General features: G+C 35.8%; 1 protein-coding gene across 5 annotated transcripts in view; it reads left to right on the top strand.

The window, feature by feature from the left end:
* The window catches only part of TENM1 (teneurin transmembrane protein 1), an 823,045-nt gene that overhangs the window by 355,498 nt on the left and 450,219 nt on the right, over positions 1 to 17,328 (top strand). Inside the window, exon 1 of one of the 5 annotated variants that reach the window (XM_052673648.1) lies at positions 6,835 to 7,100. The exons of the other annotated variants lie outside the window; for them this stretch is intronic. The gene's annotated coding sequence lies outside the window, so the exon portion shown is untranslated. Of the gene's footprint in view, positions 1 to 6,834; positions 7,101 to 17,328 lie in introns of those variants that run through there. 5 annotated transcript variants of the gene reach the window in all.

Raw genomic sequence — 17,328 nt, 5'->3', positions numbered from 1 at the left:
ACAAAAGCTATCATGTTCATAAAGCAAAAAATCATTTGCTGTAACAGCTTCTTGCTATTTTGTGGTGCAGGGGGATGGGAAGACTTTGAAACCTACTCTATGAATCATTCCCAACATCATGTGTTACGTGAATATTATTTTTAAGTGTGTAACTATGCTATTAGAGCCTTCTGTGATTTAGAGAGAGCTTTCAGAATACTAAAAAGTCATTATTTACTTTCTTACAGTCTATTAATGCTGAACAGTCCTCATGCAGGCTCTGCTGTGGCAGGGTTGATAGGTTCTCAGTGGACTTGTCTTGTTAATAGGAGGAAAGAGGCTCTTGCTGAAATTTCTACTCCCATCCAAAACGTGACTCCTCTAGACAGCTAATTGTATTGCATTTGAACTTTCTCCCTGATGTGGCAAAATGAATGTCCTTAGACCTCTACATTAAATAAAAGGCTTTTCTTCATATGTGCCAGTGTTTCCGCAGCTTACCATACAAGAAGCCTGAGCCTTGGTGACTGAGACAGGTCATCTTCCTTTCTCTCAGTGAAACCTCAATGTCAGGAAGATAGAGTGCCTCTAACCTGGGCCAGGTTGGGAAGTTGTGTTGGGTACCATTGCTTTTCCCATCCAGACTGTTTGTACATTTTCTTGGAGCTAGTAAATATTTACATGATGAGACTGCATTGCTGTCTCCTAAAAAATGGAGTGCTAAATGCACTCAGTCTCATCATTATTTAAACTTTAGGGATACGGGGCATGAATGTGAACTGTAGGAATGTAGAAAATGTAGGAAAGCTTTTCTGCAGCAGCTCAAGCTCTACAGCTGGGAATGAATGAAAAAGTAGCAGTGCAGAGACTGTGTTTACATGCAGTTCCTTGCAGTTTTACTGCCAGTGGCTGTTTATTGAACTCTAAATACACATGTAACTGTTATCTGTCAGCGGTGTTAGCTGAAATGACAAGACAGTGCAGTTTGAGCATTGTCATGTAACGTTAGGGTCTCATTAAGATTTAAATCATTAAAACTACAGTTTCACCTGTGTTTGATAAACTGGGATCCATGAAAGAAAACTAAGACTTTTGTTAGCTTGACTGCACTTTAGATAGTAGCAAAAACAAAAGCCCTCTTCAATCTCTATTTAGATTTCTTCAGTTATGAGGTGGTGGTATCTGATAGCTTCTTTTGGGGTTGGCTTATGAAAATTAACTGATGTGTAGATCGCCTCTGAATTTATACAGTGAGAAAGGGTTTAAGGAGAACTGGACCCTTTTCATGTCCACTTGTCCAAAGAGACATGGAGAATCTTTGAAGAAGGAGAGTTTGTGTTACACAAGCTTATAGGTGTCTTAGAAATAGCCAAAATATTCTTCTACCAGTGTCAGTTTTGCTGACAAATGCTGTTTTGGTTACTCTAAAGATCCATCCTTATTCTTTATTTCACGTTTCCTTCATTCACATTTTACGGGTTAAAATAATGTGAATGTTATATAGTTTGGGAGGATAATTGGAGACATATGTAACTGATGGTATGAGTTGGTGTGCTCTTTCAGTGTGACAGCCAAGTGAATGACCAGCTTTTCTAAAACTGCATTATTTCAATGTGTTTGTGATTTTTAATGAATGAAATAAAACATGACAAGATAATTTTGGGTATAACAGTGGAAGAGAGACATGAGTTTAGGTTTTGATCTGAATGATAAATGGGGCATTTTCTGTCCAATCTTTCATGGTTTGAGTGAGAGTTATCTGGTTAAAAATGATTTCAACAAACAATGTAAAATTGGCGGTGGCCATTTATAATATGAACCACTAACAATTGAATAATAGCTAGTTTATTTTCTCCAGGGTATAGTATCTAGTTTATGAATGCACTTGTACTTCATAAATCATTCTCAAGAGCAAAAGGGAGAAAAATGAAAAATCCATTTTCCTTCAGCCCCCAGGGTCTTTATTTAATTTTTAATGAAATAGAGAGGATACTTCATCAATGGCAACAATAGAACATTTTCAATGCTCATCTTTGAAAACAAACAGAAACAAATCTTAAACCACCGTTAAATATCCCCATCCCACAGCCCAAAACAAATAAGGCGAAGGAGCTGCCTTGAGAGATGAAGCAGATTTTAAATTGAATAGATTTTTGAAGCATTTAAAGATTTGACAGTTACTTAGGTGTGAGATGTTCTTACCTAGCAGATAGCAGAATAAAGTCAGTGTTAAATGTTTATATGATTTCTAGATGGTGTAATACTTCAGAGCACAAATGTGTTAAGGCTGGATATTTTCAAGTTCTGGCTTATGTGACAATGGGAGCTCTGGAATCACAAAAGCTCTGCTTGAATATGACATTTGTCCTTTAATTATCTTAAATGGTGACTGTCTCTGTGTATATCATAGGGCAGTGTTATTTAAAATTCAAATAACGGAATTCTGCTGAGTGCAATAGTGAAAAGATTTTTCTCCTGTTGATTTAAGTGTCAGCTTTCTGAGTCTGAGGCACAGTCGCATCATGAGATAATCTAATTTAGCCCAATGAATATCAGAGGTTATTTTACATTGTGTACCCTTGTGTTTTATTTTGTTCACACTGATATTACTGAGCTCATTCTCCATAGAAGTGTCTGATTCTGATTTGAGGGCATCACAAGAGGGAGTTAAAAAAAAAAAAGGGGGAAGGTTGTGTGTGATGGTGGAGGGAAGGTGTAGAATATCATCCAAAGAATAATCATTCCTAAAATATGTAACGTATTTCCAGGTTACCTTCATCCTTTTTGAGTTACTTCCTAGATTCTGCTTTGCTACCAGATTTACACACTCTTCAGTGTTACTGATTTTCCTTTGATGAACTCTTCTAAGCTCAGACCCGTTCTCAGTCATTTCTTTCATAAATGTCCATATTTTCACATTTTCCTAATGTTCTCAAATTGTGTGTTTTTTCCATTAGAAGTGAATGCTAGGCACAGGTTGAGTGGTTTAGCATCTGTCTCTCCCTATTTCATTGTAGTAGAATAAATAGAATAAGAAAAGTCACTGTGGCTTTTCTTGCAGAAAATAGGAAATTCTGGTAGTAAATTTTTAGCAGAACTACTTTTCTCATCTAGTAATCCTGTTATTGTTTTGCTTTCAGTAATATTTGTCTATTGATACAATCTCTTACTTTCTCTAGGAAGTCTGTCAGTCCACATAACAAACTCTTATCTAAAGTGAAAGAAGGAAGAGCTCTCATTCTCAGACCATTGGGATATTTCTAATAAATATTCTACTACAGCCATTACTAACTTGATTTTCAGTGCATCAATCAGATTGCAAACAATAAGTGCTTTTCAGAAGCTATATACCAAATAACTTTTAGAAAGCAGGTGTAGAATCTAGGTGATCTCTGCATAAAGCTCAGTCACCATTGTATATTACTGCATCTTGAAGCACCGACTTAAGGATAAAAAGTGGGGTTTTATGTAAATGGATGATCAACGTGAAATTCAGTCAATGCTTATCTTTAGCACTATGCTGTCTCCTTTAAGAATTTCAGTAAGTAGTTCTTTGCACTATCTGCACTGTCATACCTGAAACAACGGTTCTGGAGAGTAAGTGAAGTTGCTGCTTTTCATTGTCTGAGGTATGGATTTTAAATTTCCTACCACGTACTCCTGATGGTAGTAGTATTACTAAGTTTTCCTTTTTGTTACTGGTGCTAGAACATCATTTAATTTCCTTTTCTAGTGTGCTTTCTGTAACACATTGCTGTGTGTGGTATTGCCATGCTGCTTGTGCCAACAGTATGTAGAAGTTGCATATTCAATTGTAATACACAGGACAGATTACGGGAAAAATAAAAGTATGGAGCAGCAGCTTGAAGAGCATTTGAAAACCCCATGCAGAATTCAGAGTTCCAACCTAGTTGTGCATCACCAGCAATGTGAGTCTCTGCATAGCAGGCCTAAATGTTTTTTCCATCCATCAGCAGATGAAACTCTGTTTTTTTTAGTGTTTTTTCTCATCCACAGTAATTAGTTATTTTTCTGCCTTAGATGGCAGCTCAGCTAAATTTTTATTACTTCATGTGCTCATGGCTCATTTATTGTTTTATTTTTCTTCTCTGTTTGCTAGATTTATTACTTTTGCATGAAATAATTCTTTTAAGATAACTGTTTACTTCTGCAGAGGCTTCTTCAATTTGAAGTTGTTCTGCAGTTTTGGTTCTTGTTGCTTATAAACAAAATGCCACTAGCAATCTGCATGGCTTCTGCCAAAAGGTACAACTGTGAGAATTAGAAGAAACTCAGCATGAAGAAAATAATTTAATTTCCTAAGTTCTCACATTTATGACTTTTTGTCAAAATTAAACTTCTGTGAATACCATTTCGTGGCAAGACTGAAAATTCTAGGTTGCTTGTAGTTCTTGGTCTGCGTTTTCAGGACAGATGCAGCTCAGTGTTCTGAAGAGCTCAGCTCTCTCACATTCTTCTAGTTTGATATTTGGACAGATTTTCAAAAACTAATGAAGCAAGTGGTTAGTCTTATAACATTTGGGTTAAGGTCATGCTTCTAGTCTCTCTTCTGAAGCTGCAGAGGCAGGTCAGCAGTCTAAAGCAAAGACTCATTTTGCAAAATGAAACCAAAAAACACTCTCAAATTCTACATAAAAATTTTAAAACAATAGGGTAAACAGTTCTAGTATGCTTTCAGTGTACAATCTGACCTCTTGTAGGAGGTGCTTATGTTAGAAGCATAGCTGTTAGGTAAGAGAGACACAGTTTTCAGTGGGGCACTTCAAAATTCAGACCTGCCTGCTTTTATAACTTAGCATTGTCTTACGGTTGGTTGGCAAAGGGTTCTGCATGGTTTATCTATAAATAATTGAACTGCAAATAAACCTGTTGTCACCTGAAGTACATGGTAACCTTAATAATAACATTAGGAATAGCCTTAAAATGGTGGAAAACAGATGAGATGCAAACATATTCCCTAGCAACAATGCAGATACTGAGTTACATGAGCAATTGGATACCACTCTTGTCACAGATATTACATTTCTCTGTATCTCTGAAGATCAGCTAATTAAAAAGTGCATTTAGCCAGAGGAATTATTGTTATGAAATCACAGTTATGCTGTAAGCAAATACAAAGAAAAAGTAATAAAGCTTAATTTACTTATGAACACTCTAATCCATCTGCTATACCAATATATCAACATTAAGATTATCCAGTATTATTGTAGTATTCCTTTTTCCAAGTATGTTCCACTGAAAAATATGAGGATTAGAATTCAGTCCTGTAGAAGAGGACTGTGAGAAACAAATTCAAATGATGATGAAATAATTGTGTTTAAATTCCAAAGAGTGGTGGTTAATATGACAGTGGTCAGGCGTGTTTCATTCACTTGTGGTTGGAATTCAAGAAATTTCTTATCATTTTAATGCTGCATAAAGTAACTTCCACGTCCATCCTTGTGGACAAGCGATTCTCTTTGATAGTGCTGATGAATTTCTTATCTTCTCCAGAAGGAAAGGAGCAAGAACATCTGAGGACAGAATGATGACTTTTTCTCTTCTACATCTATCAGCATTTCTATAATTGTGTGAAATTCTGCCTGAGAGCATATTTAAAATGTGTGTATGTGAATCTTAAAAGGTGGATGCAAAATGACTTCTGACTGCAGATCATGTAGACAGAGCTCTGCAAATTTATAGTTCTGTTTCAGTTTTTAGTCTTCCAATTTTTAGAAAAGGGGGGAGTAGATTAACTAAATCAAACTAGTTGGTACTTTTTCCTTGATATGTCATTCTATGGGGAAAAAATATAGGTATCTGTTCCAATAATTTTGCATTTTGTTTTTTTAGCATCTACTAATGTCCTAGTGAAACTAAGCAACAGGAAATGTACACTAATTATTCTTTTGTGTATGCATTCTTTTTTGTCCTGCAAAGCAATGCTGATCTGTTACATGGGATGAGCTCTTCAGTGCCAGCAGAACTAGGTATTTGGATATAGAGATAGGTATTTGGAATCTTTACCAGACACTGGGAAGTGAGATTTTATATCCACTCCTTGCACATATTGCCTTGAACAGGTGTTTGCTGCCTGTTGCCAGGAAGCAGTTACTTATCCAGTCACGTATCCATATGCAGTGCAGCATAGCACCCTGGCTCTTGTCAAAAGAAAGTCCCAGCCTCTCTCCAGTGAGATAGTTGTGGCTGGTGAGAAGCCATCCTTTTGAGAAGATGCCAGGCAAACGATATAATCAGTCTGTACCTTTGGCTTAGCAAGCCCTTCTGCCTAATTTTTAAGGGTAGTAGTTCTCTCTTCAGCTTCTCATTTCTTTGGCCTCTTAAAGTAGCACATTTGATCCATGACAATGTATGTTGGCTCCAGTCTTTCCTTGAAGATAGAAACTTCGTGTGAAGCTGGTTTTAAAAAAAGTAATAAAAACCTAATCTTGTACCAACTTATGCTTATGCTCCATAAGCATCTCTTCAGCTTCTGCGTTTAACTTCACTCAGTTATCACAAATGTGAAAACCATTACTGTGATCTGCTGGCTCTGACTTAAGCCATTTCCTAAATAGTTTTATTGACAGTTCTCCTACTGCTGTTGCTGACTTGCAAATACCTGATTTACAGAGAAAAACACCCTTTCACATATGTCTACCAGTAAATTTTGCCTCTTGCAGTACTGTGAGTAGTCTACTTTTCACACAGATGGGTATGAGCTGAAATAAGCTCTGTGATGTGTTCAGAGCCATGTGACTGGGAAAGCAGAAATGAACAATTTACTGTGAATCATTTAATTTTTTTTTTCTAGGAGAGGCAGAGGGGGAAGAAGGAGTAGGGATTACAAGGGCTGTTCCTGTTCTATGATGTAGGCCCACAATGTCAGAGGCAGATGATGATGGGATGGCAGTAGAGGCTGAACCTTCCCACCACTGTTCCATTATGTTGTGTGGCCATGTGACAGATGGCAGCAGAGGGGCAGTCTGACAGAATGGCATCTGACATGGACAGACATATGAAGCAAAGGGGTGGAACTGAATTCCTACATGTGGAAGAAATGGCAGCCATTGACATTCATCGATGATTGCTGAACGAGTGGATGTGAGCACAGTGAGGAGGTGGGTGGTGCATTTCAGCAGTGAAGTGGTGACAGGGACATGTAAAACAAATTTGTGGGGTTTTTTTTGTTTTTTTTTTTGGTTTTTTTTTTTTTCTATAGATATGTAGTTATGAATGTGGTATGCAGACTGCTGTTCATCACTGGCAAAAATGCATAGTTTATGGTGATGACTGTGTTGAAAAAGAGTGTATTGTAGCTATGGATTTGCTCTATCCATAGTGATGGTGTTGTTATACTCTTTGCAGCTGCTGTAGTTTCCATGAAAATAAATAGAAGGCATTACTTTTGGGGCCATCTACATATATATATATATATATATATACACATGTATATACACTACTAGTATGAGATCATTTTTGATGCTAAGACTGTTTGTGTTACACTTTTCAGATGAGTAGATGAACATTTACTGAACACATGGAATTAACTAATTACATCAGCTATTAATGTTTTTAACTCTGAATTACTTCATGAATACAAATTAATTTTCATGACAGTCTCTAAGATTAACCTGGATTATACTGCTGTGTACTAATTCTTATAAGGTGTTCTGTTAGCACATATTTACAGATATCTATGTCAAAAATGCATTCAAATGTTGTCCTTTGAATTCTTCATTCTACATCATGATTAACAGCAGAACTGTGGACTGTCAATGTTTTTTATGACTTTTCTGTTCTAAAAGATGATCCCTAAGTCTCTCCAAGTGTATCGTGCTTTCTTTAATTATTATTTTTTTTTTTTTTTAAAGAAAGCCTTGCTGTTTTTAAACCTCTTTTTATCCCTTGAGCTGTTGCCAAAGACAGGCTTTGCATTATTTAGCATTTTTAATTCAGCTTGAAACATTTCTTAAAGAAACAATGTGATCTATGTAGAAAAATTTCTCCTTTCAGTTTTTCAACTACAGGAGTCAAAAAATAGCAATTCTTTGTGTAAGAAGACTCAAGACAGCACTGAACTGTTTCCTTCTACACATGAGCTCACTCTGAATGTTCAGTCTGCCTTTATTTCAGAGAAGAGTGTGAGATAGTAAGGAGTGCTATAAAACACTGGGGATTGGAAATGCAGCTTTTGGATGCAAGGGAGTGATAGGTCAGGGGTAGGCAGAGAGCACTGTGAGATGGAGAGAAATTGACAACTTCTACAAGTAAGGCTGCTGCTCAACTGCACTGAAAGGAAAGGATTTCACCTTTGTCTTTCGTTTTCTTTTTGATGGTGTTGAACACTGCAGAACATTTGTTCCATAGAGGATGTAGTCAAAGAGTCTGTTGTCTCTTCTTTGGGAGAACAAGGGAAAAGAAGAATGCTTTGAGCAGTGCTTTTTCTTTGCCCAGAGGCTCTATATTTGAAGTAACAGAACTACATGTAAAATGAAAATGATTGGAAACCATATCAATGTAAACAATGCTTTTCCTTTTTGCTTCATGACATTTTTCTATCTTTGATTCATTTCAGGGTCATGCATTAGGGTTACATTCTGGATGTTCTTTCATTTTTTGTCCTCTATTATAATTTCTTCCAAATATTTTTTCTAGTCTCCATGAATGCTTAAATCTGCATCAAAATATGAATCCTAACAAGCAATAATACAGCACCAGGACTGTATATAGTGAAATGTACTGGGAGGGTTTGCTGGTGGAAATGTCATGGTAGGTTTGCCTAAATTCCTTTGTTCTATCCTTGCACAGGTTCTTTGAAGTGATCTTGATGGCAGAGGAATAACAGTCACATTATTGAAAGCAAATGAAGTGAACACATGCTGTCAATTTTGAAAATTATTATTAACAAATATTGTTGCATTTTAGGAGCTGACTTTGGAAAAATATTGATGTATACTTGTCACCAAACTAGTAGCACTCTTGAAACTTAATGTCACCAAGAAATTAATTCAAATACTGCTTGCTAACAAGTTACAAGAATAGCAACATCCTGGGTGGTAACATCTACTCATTTGCAGTAGATTAGTAAAATAGTTCCCAGAAGATTCTGTTTGGAAGAGACCTTGTTATCCTCAGTTCTGCTTCATATTCACTCTTCAGCATTTTTGGCTCCGTGTTGGCTCAAGGGCTTGTACAATTGTTTCAAATAATTCCAATGATGGAAGTTCCACCAGATCTCTGAATCATTGTTCAAGTATCTGGCCATCTTCATATTGAAAAGATGTTGTTCTGATATTATCTACTGAGAATTTTGCATGTTCCAACACATCTGTTGCGTGTGTTTTGTTAGAGTATGCAGTTCTGTCCAGGAAATAATTTCTGCACCTGATAAGCTATGTATTTGTTTCGGGGGGGGACCCACAGATTTTTTTTTTTTCTTGCCAAAAACCTTTGAGATTGGCACTCGATGACTTCTATGAAGATTGGAGAATAGATATTAAACCCAAGAACTCTTGAGATTTCGTCATCTTGCTACATTTTCAAGTGTTAGTGTAGTAGGTTTATTCAGCATGTCTACTGAAAGTATCTAAACTGGAAGTTTTTTACAAGTAAATAGTTTTAAGGAATGTGTAATAGATGTATATTATATATTCCTTTACTTTGTATTGCACACTTTCACTTGCTAGCTGTTCACCAGCTTCCTGAATATCTGAATTTTTCAGTAGAGTCTTAGTCTGTGATCTCATTGTCAACTTCAGCACGGGAATTACATAGTACAAATACAAATTACAACGCATTGTTTGCTTCCATGAATCTTTTATTTTGATTGAAATTTTATAATTCTTATCAAGTTTGTTCGTTCAGCTCCAGAATTGCTAATCCTTAGTAACCCAAGGAAATTGCTTGTAAGAATCAGCATTAATTATTTGACCTTGGCTTCATATACACTCTAATCTAGCACTAGAGTTATTTAAATGTGGAGAAAGATGTCCCTGTCCTTCACACATTGGCCTTTAGTTTTCCTCACTAATAGCTTTAGTCATTTCATAACGTATTTTACAAGCAAGGTCAAGTTAACAGGGGCTTTTATAGGCCAATATTTTACAGGAAATCAGTGAACCAAAAACTGTAATTATGTATGGGAAATAATCCCTTGAACAATTAGTGATGATTAACTGGCTGTTATCATTGAGACAAGTTGTAAGGATTTGATATAAGGGGTAGAAACCTATCAAACCTATGGTAAGTGTTACGTATTTCATAAAGCTCTCCATTTATTTTCTTGTACCTAAACAACAGTGCAAGTAGAGCTCTAGTTGTGGTTTTTAACTGTTGGTATTGTAAGCTATAAAAGTGCATTTTCACGCAGTGTTGTTGCTTCAAAAAGCAGTGAGCTTATTACTAGTGTACAATATTAAATTAGCATAGCAGCACTGAAAAATTTTCATCTGGTTAGGTATTCTATGCACCACCACAGTTTTCAAACTAGTTTGATTCTGTGCAGCAGAACACAGTTGTATGATGTTGCTAAATGTCACTGTACAACTTCCAAATAGGATTGAGAATCAAATGTGAACAGCAAGCAATTTCCATACCACTGAAATCAGTAACCACCCCAAGCTTGGACATGAGGAAACCAGGCAGAATAGAGCATCTCTGAGGAGAAAAAAACAAAACAAAAAAAACCAAAAAAACCCAGCTGTATCGTAGATGGAATGTTTGGTCTGATAGAGCCCAATGTCCTAAAACTGCCTCACGTATGTCTTCCCACATCCAGGAATCTATACTGGAAATATGTAGGCGTGGGGGAGGAGGAGCTCCAAGTGCTCTTGAATAGATCATTAAGATTGCAGTGGTGCCTAAATAAATAAATAAATAAATAAAAACATTATCTAGGGTAGTTGAAGCAGTTTTAGGAAAGAAAAATTTCGTGTGCTCAGCAGAATATTTGGACAAGTGACAAAAAAAAAAAAAAAAAAAAATGAAGGAAACTATGTTGATTTTCAAGCTAAGTAAAAGCCAAAGGCTAGAATCATAATGAGGATCTACATTTAATAAATACTTTCTGGCAGTTACATTATACCTCTGGTAAATAAGAGATGTGGGCTCAAATCCACTAAACTTCCTTCAGAACAAAGGTAATTCCTTTTTTATCCCAAGTAAGTTGCTAATATGTCAGTCAGTAAAGTGTTCTGAGGTCTCTTCATCTTTCTTTCTGAAGCTGTATCATTTCATACAGAACATTAAAATGTTCATTAGAACAGGGACTAGATCCCAGATGTCCCAGGTTTCAGGAAACCTATCTAATTAGCTGTTGTGTTCATCCATATCTCTCAAAGAGCAGCTTCATTGGCTTTCTTACCTAGACTTTCACTGGAGGTTTTGCCTAGATTTATAGGCCACAGCGCAACACATCCCCAGGTGGCTTCACCTCATGCATAGGCTGCTCTCACAGGGACTATTTATAAAAATAATATCATAAGGTAACTTGATAAAATTATTCTATAAACTGTTCACAGTTTCAGTCACTACTTGTTTTAAAGCATGTTCTGTATTTCTAGAATACTGAAGAAATGAATTAGGTCTATTTATAATTTTGTGTGATTTCTACAAGAATGCAAATTCACCTGGCACAAAATTTAAAAAATAATAATAAATTAATAAATATTACACTTTTAATTTGAAAAAAAGTCAAAATAGTCTGAAACACACCTTCCAGACACATATGTTATTTTTACAGTGCAGAATAATTTCTGTTTTGTACAGTTAGTGCTGATTAAAAGAAATTCACCTCATAGAATTTAATAAAACTAGCTAATTTAAGAACAGTCAGGGTATTAAAATTTACTGTACATGACAACTGTTCTCATTTAAGAATGCACCCTACCACCTCTATTTGATTAGATTTCTTATTATAAGTTCTGAAAAGGTTAATGAATACCTTAACAAAGCAACTCTGGTTCTATAATTGGGTCTAATAAAGAAGCCCATTGCTGTATCTTCTTGTTGTTGTAATTTAGAACTTAGATGTGTTGTAAAAACAACATAGTAAGTGTAAAGAAAAATAAGGTCTCCTAAGTTCATGGTTTGAAGATAGAAATTGCTTTATACTCTAGTTGGTGTAAACAGCTAACAAAACTCTGCAGTTCCGTGCTCTGTATCTACAAGTATTTATCTCAAAGGCAATTATTTTTCACTCCCATAAGTGGAGACGGAAAACGTTACAAGAAATGAAACCTTGTAAAAAGATATCTCCTGAACTCATCTGAAACCCAGCTATGCTTTGCGTATCTACTGTGGGATTTGAAATCGTCTTCAAAGTCAATCTATGTCTCTCTCTTGGCTTCAATTTTGCTCGAGTAGAAATTAGAGAGTCTGGTCATCTTTGCTCATGCAAAGGATCTACTTTCTTGATTATTTGGGGAACCTACTTCCCTCTGAATCTAGTTTCAGGCTGCTACTCCTTTCAGCACTGTTCCTTGAATACGTATGATGAATTATACACAAGAGTATGGCTTGCATAAACTAATACTTTTCTGTGTACCAAGCTTCTTTCAGTCAAGTCTCACTGACTGCATTTGCTCATCTCATTCCTAACCAGCTAGTACCTAAAGATTTTTATTCTTTTGTATTTTCCATTTCATGTTCTTTCAAATCTTGCTGATGCTTTTGTTGGTAGTTTCCAATTCTCTAGCGTCACCTTTCCTGTACTACTGAACTTTGTTTTGTCTGTACTATTTAAGCCTTTAAGGACCTAAAGTTCCTTCTGTATAATATCCTGAGCCTTTTCTGCACTGATGAATTCTTCCAAGCTCATTCCATCAGAAAATTCATAAAGAATCATAGAATAGAATCAAAGAATCATAGAATCCTTAGAGTTGGAAGGTATCTTTAAAGGCCATCCTGTCCAACTCCCCTGTGATGAACAGGGACACCACAGCTAGGTCACTCTGCCCAGGGCCTGATCCAGTCTCGCCTTGGAAGTCTCCAGGGATGGGGCCTAAGCATCACCTCTAGGCAGCCTGTTCCAGTGCCTCAACACTTTCACTGTGAAAGACTTTCCTTTTATCCAAGAACATCTTTTTTATTAAAAATAATATTAGTGAGAGTGCTTCACAAGATGGGTCCATAAGTTCCAGGAGGTGAGGGACTTGCACATTCAAGTGTAAATTTGATGTTTATGTACTGGCAGAGAGGGAAAACTAAAACTTATATAGGGTCTGAATTTATTTCTCTCATACCTGTTTACTCTGGCTGAGTCAAGATGTAGGGGAAGAATTTGATTCAATTTGTTTTTTATTTGAGCATTTAGTGTAACACTCCTTTTTGTGTATTAGAGTTCTCAATTCATTCTACCTGAAGTCTCTTCCAAGGAAAATCAATTGTTTGTTAATTTATATTTCTGTTAGAGCCTATGGTATGGAACATCTTGTAGGAAAAGGAGGAGGACATCAATTTGGCTGAAAGATTGTACGTGTTAAAAATGATGTGTTCTTAACATGGTTCATCTTAAGTCTGGTAAATAAGGTAAAATTTAAATAGACCAACTCAGTCTTTCCTAGGAGATGGACAGAAAAAATACAACTTATTCCTTTAGAAAGATTGTATTTTCAAATTCTGTTCTTAAATTATAATTACAACAATAATTTCTATGTAATTTAGTTTTATATAAATATTTGCATATTTCTGCTTTTCAGCTGGTGTAAAAAGTGATTGTTCCCTAAGCCAGTGAGGCCATGTGAGTTTTCATGACATGTTTGTTCTGAACAGTGGGCTACTAGCTTGAACGAGCCATGCAAAGAGGTTGTAAAAACGAATTTGAGAGTCCTGGCTAAACATTTTTCACTGAACCTCTCATTCTACAAAGCAGGTTTTCACTCCTAATCTTATAGCTTCTTTCTGTTACCAGCAAAACTGGAAATATTTCACATCAATAAAATGAATTAAAGGAAGATTCAGTATGAGAAAAAGAAGGAAGAAGCTACGCCCATCACCTCTCAATATAACTGGATTTTAATTAGCTACATTTCAATAGCTAATGATGGTGAAAATACATCAGCAGCTAAAGTTCCATTTAGTATTTTTTGCTAATGTTTGAAAACGTAGTCTTGTAAGCTACTCAAAGTCCCATTCAGACTGTTAAAAAGTGTTTGTTTTAAAATTAAATTATGTTCATTTCTTTTCTATCTATCATTAGATCGTTACACATGGCACATAAGTGTTATTTAAGAAACGTACTCACTAATCAACATCAACTATTTAAAAAATATTTTGAGTTACGAGAAGTGGATTAGAATATGAAAAACAGCATTTCTGAGCTCTACTAATGAAATCACCACCAGGAAAAAGGCATTATTTTTTAGTGGTAGATGAAAGTGACACAAGGAGCGCTGAAGGAATTCGTTCTATTGATGAGCACTTTCAAGTGAGTCAGTAGTACTACTGATTATAAACTATCATAGTGAAACTGGGTAACAATTTACTTAATCAATTACCAAGGGATGAAAATAAAACAAGAAAACTCATTCGGTGTCTGTTTTTGAGGAATTTTTTTTATTTGGCTTCTTCGCTCTGCTGGCTGATAGAAATCCAAGAGGTCAGCTGCATGATTCCCTTGGCTGTGAATCATTCATTTCTGTGTTTTTTCATATCTTGCTTGTCATCTTCCTAATTAGAGGGTTCAAGTCATTTTCTTTAATGTGGAACTATACATTCCTACTGTTCCACACGTATAATCCCTGTTGACAGGTAAATTAGAGTATAGCGTGCTCTTTTTCTTTGGATGTTTAGGTGATCTCTTACTATAAAATATAGATGCTATTTTTTTTTCAGTGAGACATACTGAGAGAAATAGCATAGCAGCTGCAAAAATGATGCTAAGTATAATGGAAAGTTAATGGGAGGATACTCTGGCTAGTGCTAGGCAAGATCATGTCAGAAGGATTACAATTACCAGCATTATTTCTATTATCTGAGGCCTGTTATGGTCTTCCGAGTACAACTGTGCTTTAAAAGTAGGGATGGGTTATTGTATTGAAAAATTACTGTAATAATAGGCTATAGAGTTCAGTGTAATTCTGAAGGATTACAGCACTGTTTCTATACTAGTTTTAAAAAAATTGTGGCCTCACAAAGGTTTGTGACATCTTTGCTATGTATTCAGATCAGGAGAGTGTACATCAATCTCTCTCTAAAATGACATGAACAGAATATGGTTTGCTGTTATTTACAGGTCCCCAGAGAGTTTATGAATGATTGAAAGATGACAGTGAAATGGTAAAATGGTGACAATTCACTTCAGGACAATGAATTACATTCCTCGTGTGTTTGTGTGTACACTTCTGTTGACAGAAAGTTGCCCTTTGTCCTTATAAATCAAAATGCTACCTTGCTTTAGTCACTGATTCTTCATTTACTTTCACTTGCACATTTTTTTCTTTCTGCTTAAGAAATAAATATGTAGACTTAAATATAGACTTAATCAACATGTAGTGCATCGCTCTTCAGGTGTTGTGCATAACTGACTTCAAAGCACTTCAGTCTAGATTGTCTCTGTGTATAAAATAGTTTATTGCTTTACTTAGTTGACCTGGAGAGTGATCCAAAAGCCATGGCCAGCCAATTTATTCCATTTGAGACTAGTAAACAAATTTATTTCAGCTGATTCACCCTAGTAATTAGCATTAGGCAGCCTTGAATGAAGTAAATTCATTGTTAAAACATGTTGTTTTAAAATGTGTACAGGAGGAATAAATGAGGGAAGTAGCTACAAAGAAAATTAAATACACTGTAATGTCATTTAACAAGAAGCCAAAGTGCTTGAAAATAAGCTAAGAAAGGATTGGAAAATTGAGGATTCCTTACTCCCATGAAAAGCACTTCTAGGAGGGTACCTTAAAATTATTGAATTTTGAATACAGTGAATGCTATGTGATTTAAGCTGTACTAATAAGGAGTTAATCAGCTGCCATCCTAAATGATGTCCTTGAAAGAGTAGTGATGAACTACCAGGGAGTATTGGGAAAACTTTAATCTCTGTATTCACCCACTTTGGGGTTTTAGCCTTTGCTGTGGAATTAGTGAACTAGTGGCACTGGGTAGAAGTCATCAAAGAAGTATTGTTGAATAACTCCATAGTGTAGGATGCTGCTTATAATAAGATGATACGTGTCTACACATGGAATAAATAGTGGGACAGAACTTTTACTATTTGTGTATTTGAGTCTAGTGACAGTGGTTCTTAAACAGAGGCATTTTCTCTTTCAGGTTTGTAGTAACTTTTTATTCTTATTTGAATTCTCTGTCAGTACTGTTGCCAGCTCTGTATTCATTTCTGGTGTCCATAATTGAAGACAAATGTTAAAGAATAGAGAAACTTAAATGATTAAGGAGAAAATGCAATTCATAGAGAAAAATTTCAAGAAGCTAAATCTTGAAGTGTTTATCAAATACAAGATGTTGATCAGAATTTTCCTAAATGTCAGTGTAGTAGAAAATGCATAACAGATGTACCTTCAATCTAGCAGAGAAGGATTTAAAAATATATACTAAAAGACATCTGATAAGTGAAAGCTGAAGATTGACAAATTTAGGGCAGAGATAACAGTGATAATAAGGTAGGCACTGGAAAAACTTACCTACAGGTAGTCTATACTTTTAATCAGGTTTGTAACTTCTATGAGAAGTGTTCTTTGGAAAATGGAAATGTACTAGTACCAAGAAAGAAAAAGGTAGCTGGCATAATTTTTCCTGTGAAATGAACATTTCTTCATTAGCATGCCTTTAGAAAGACTGTTTATTTGATAGTAATTGTTTCATGGCTTGCTCTTTAGAGATTTCAAAGTTCTCTGTATAATATATTCTATGCAGTACCAGTAGTCCTTAACCCAGGCATGTCCAATCCATGGGATGCATGCAGCCCAGTGCCGCTCACAGTGCAGCCCAGCCCCTGCCTTGTGTAATGTGCCCCATGGAGCAGGAGATGCCAAGGGGATCCACCATCAGAAGGCTGAGAGTACAGGTGTAGGAAATACGGCTGCAGAATTATTTCCCTGTTTATGTGCTGTTCTGCTTGCTTTCTGATGTGAAAGTGTTGTTTTCTTCCTACAAGACAGACCTGATTTGGAAGTCAAGATTTGGAGGGTCAAGCTTGAAAGGGTAGTTCTGCTCTGATTAGGAAATATCTGGTTTTTAAGTCTCCAAGTATTATGAAAGTAAAAAGTAACTAGAATACTTTTAAAAAAAAAAAAAGAAAAAAACACTTAGATTTTGAAAACTCTGGGAATTAATATTTTTCACCCTACTCTGCAAAGAACTGTCTTAATTTTATAAAATAGAATCAAGAAA

The sequence above is a fragment of the Tympanuchus pallidicinctus genome, unplaced genomic scaffold, assembly GCF_026119805.1.
Source record: "Tympanuchus pallidicinctus isolate F22 unplaced genomic scaffold, pur_lepc_1.0 scaffold13, whole genome shotgun sequence".
NCBI lineage: Eukaryota > Metazoa > Chordata > Aves > Galliformes > Phasianidae > Tympanuchus > Tympanuchus pallidicinctus.
This window is presented reverse-complemented; position numbering and strand designations above follow the sequence as displayed.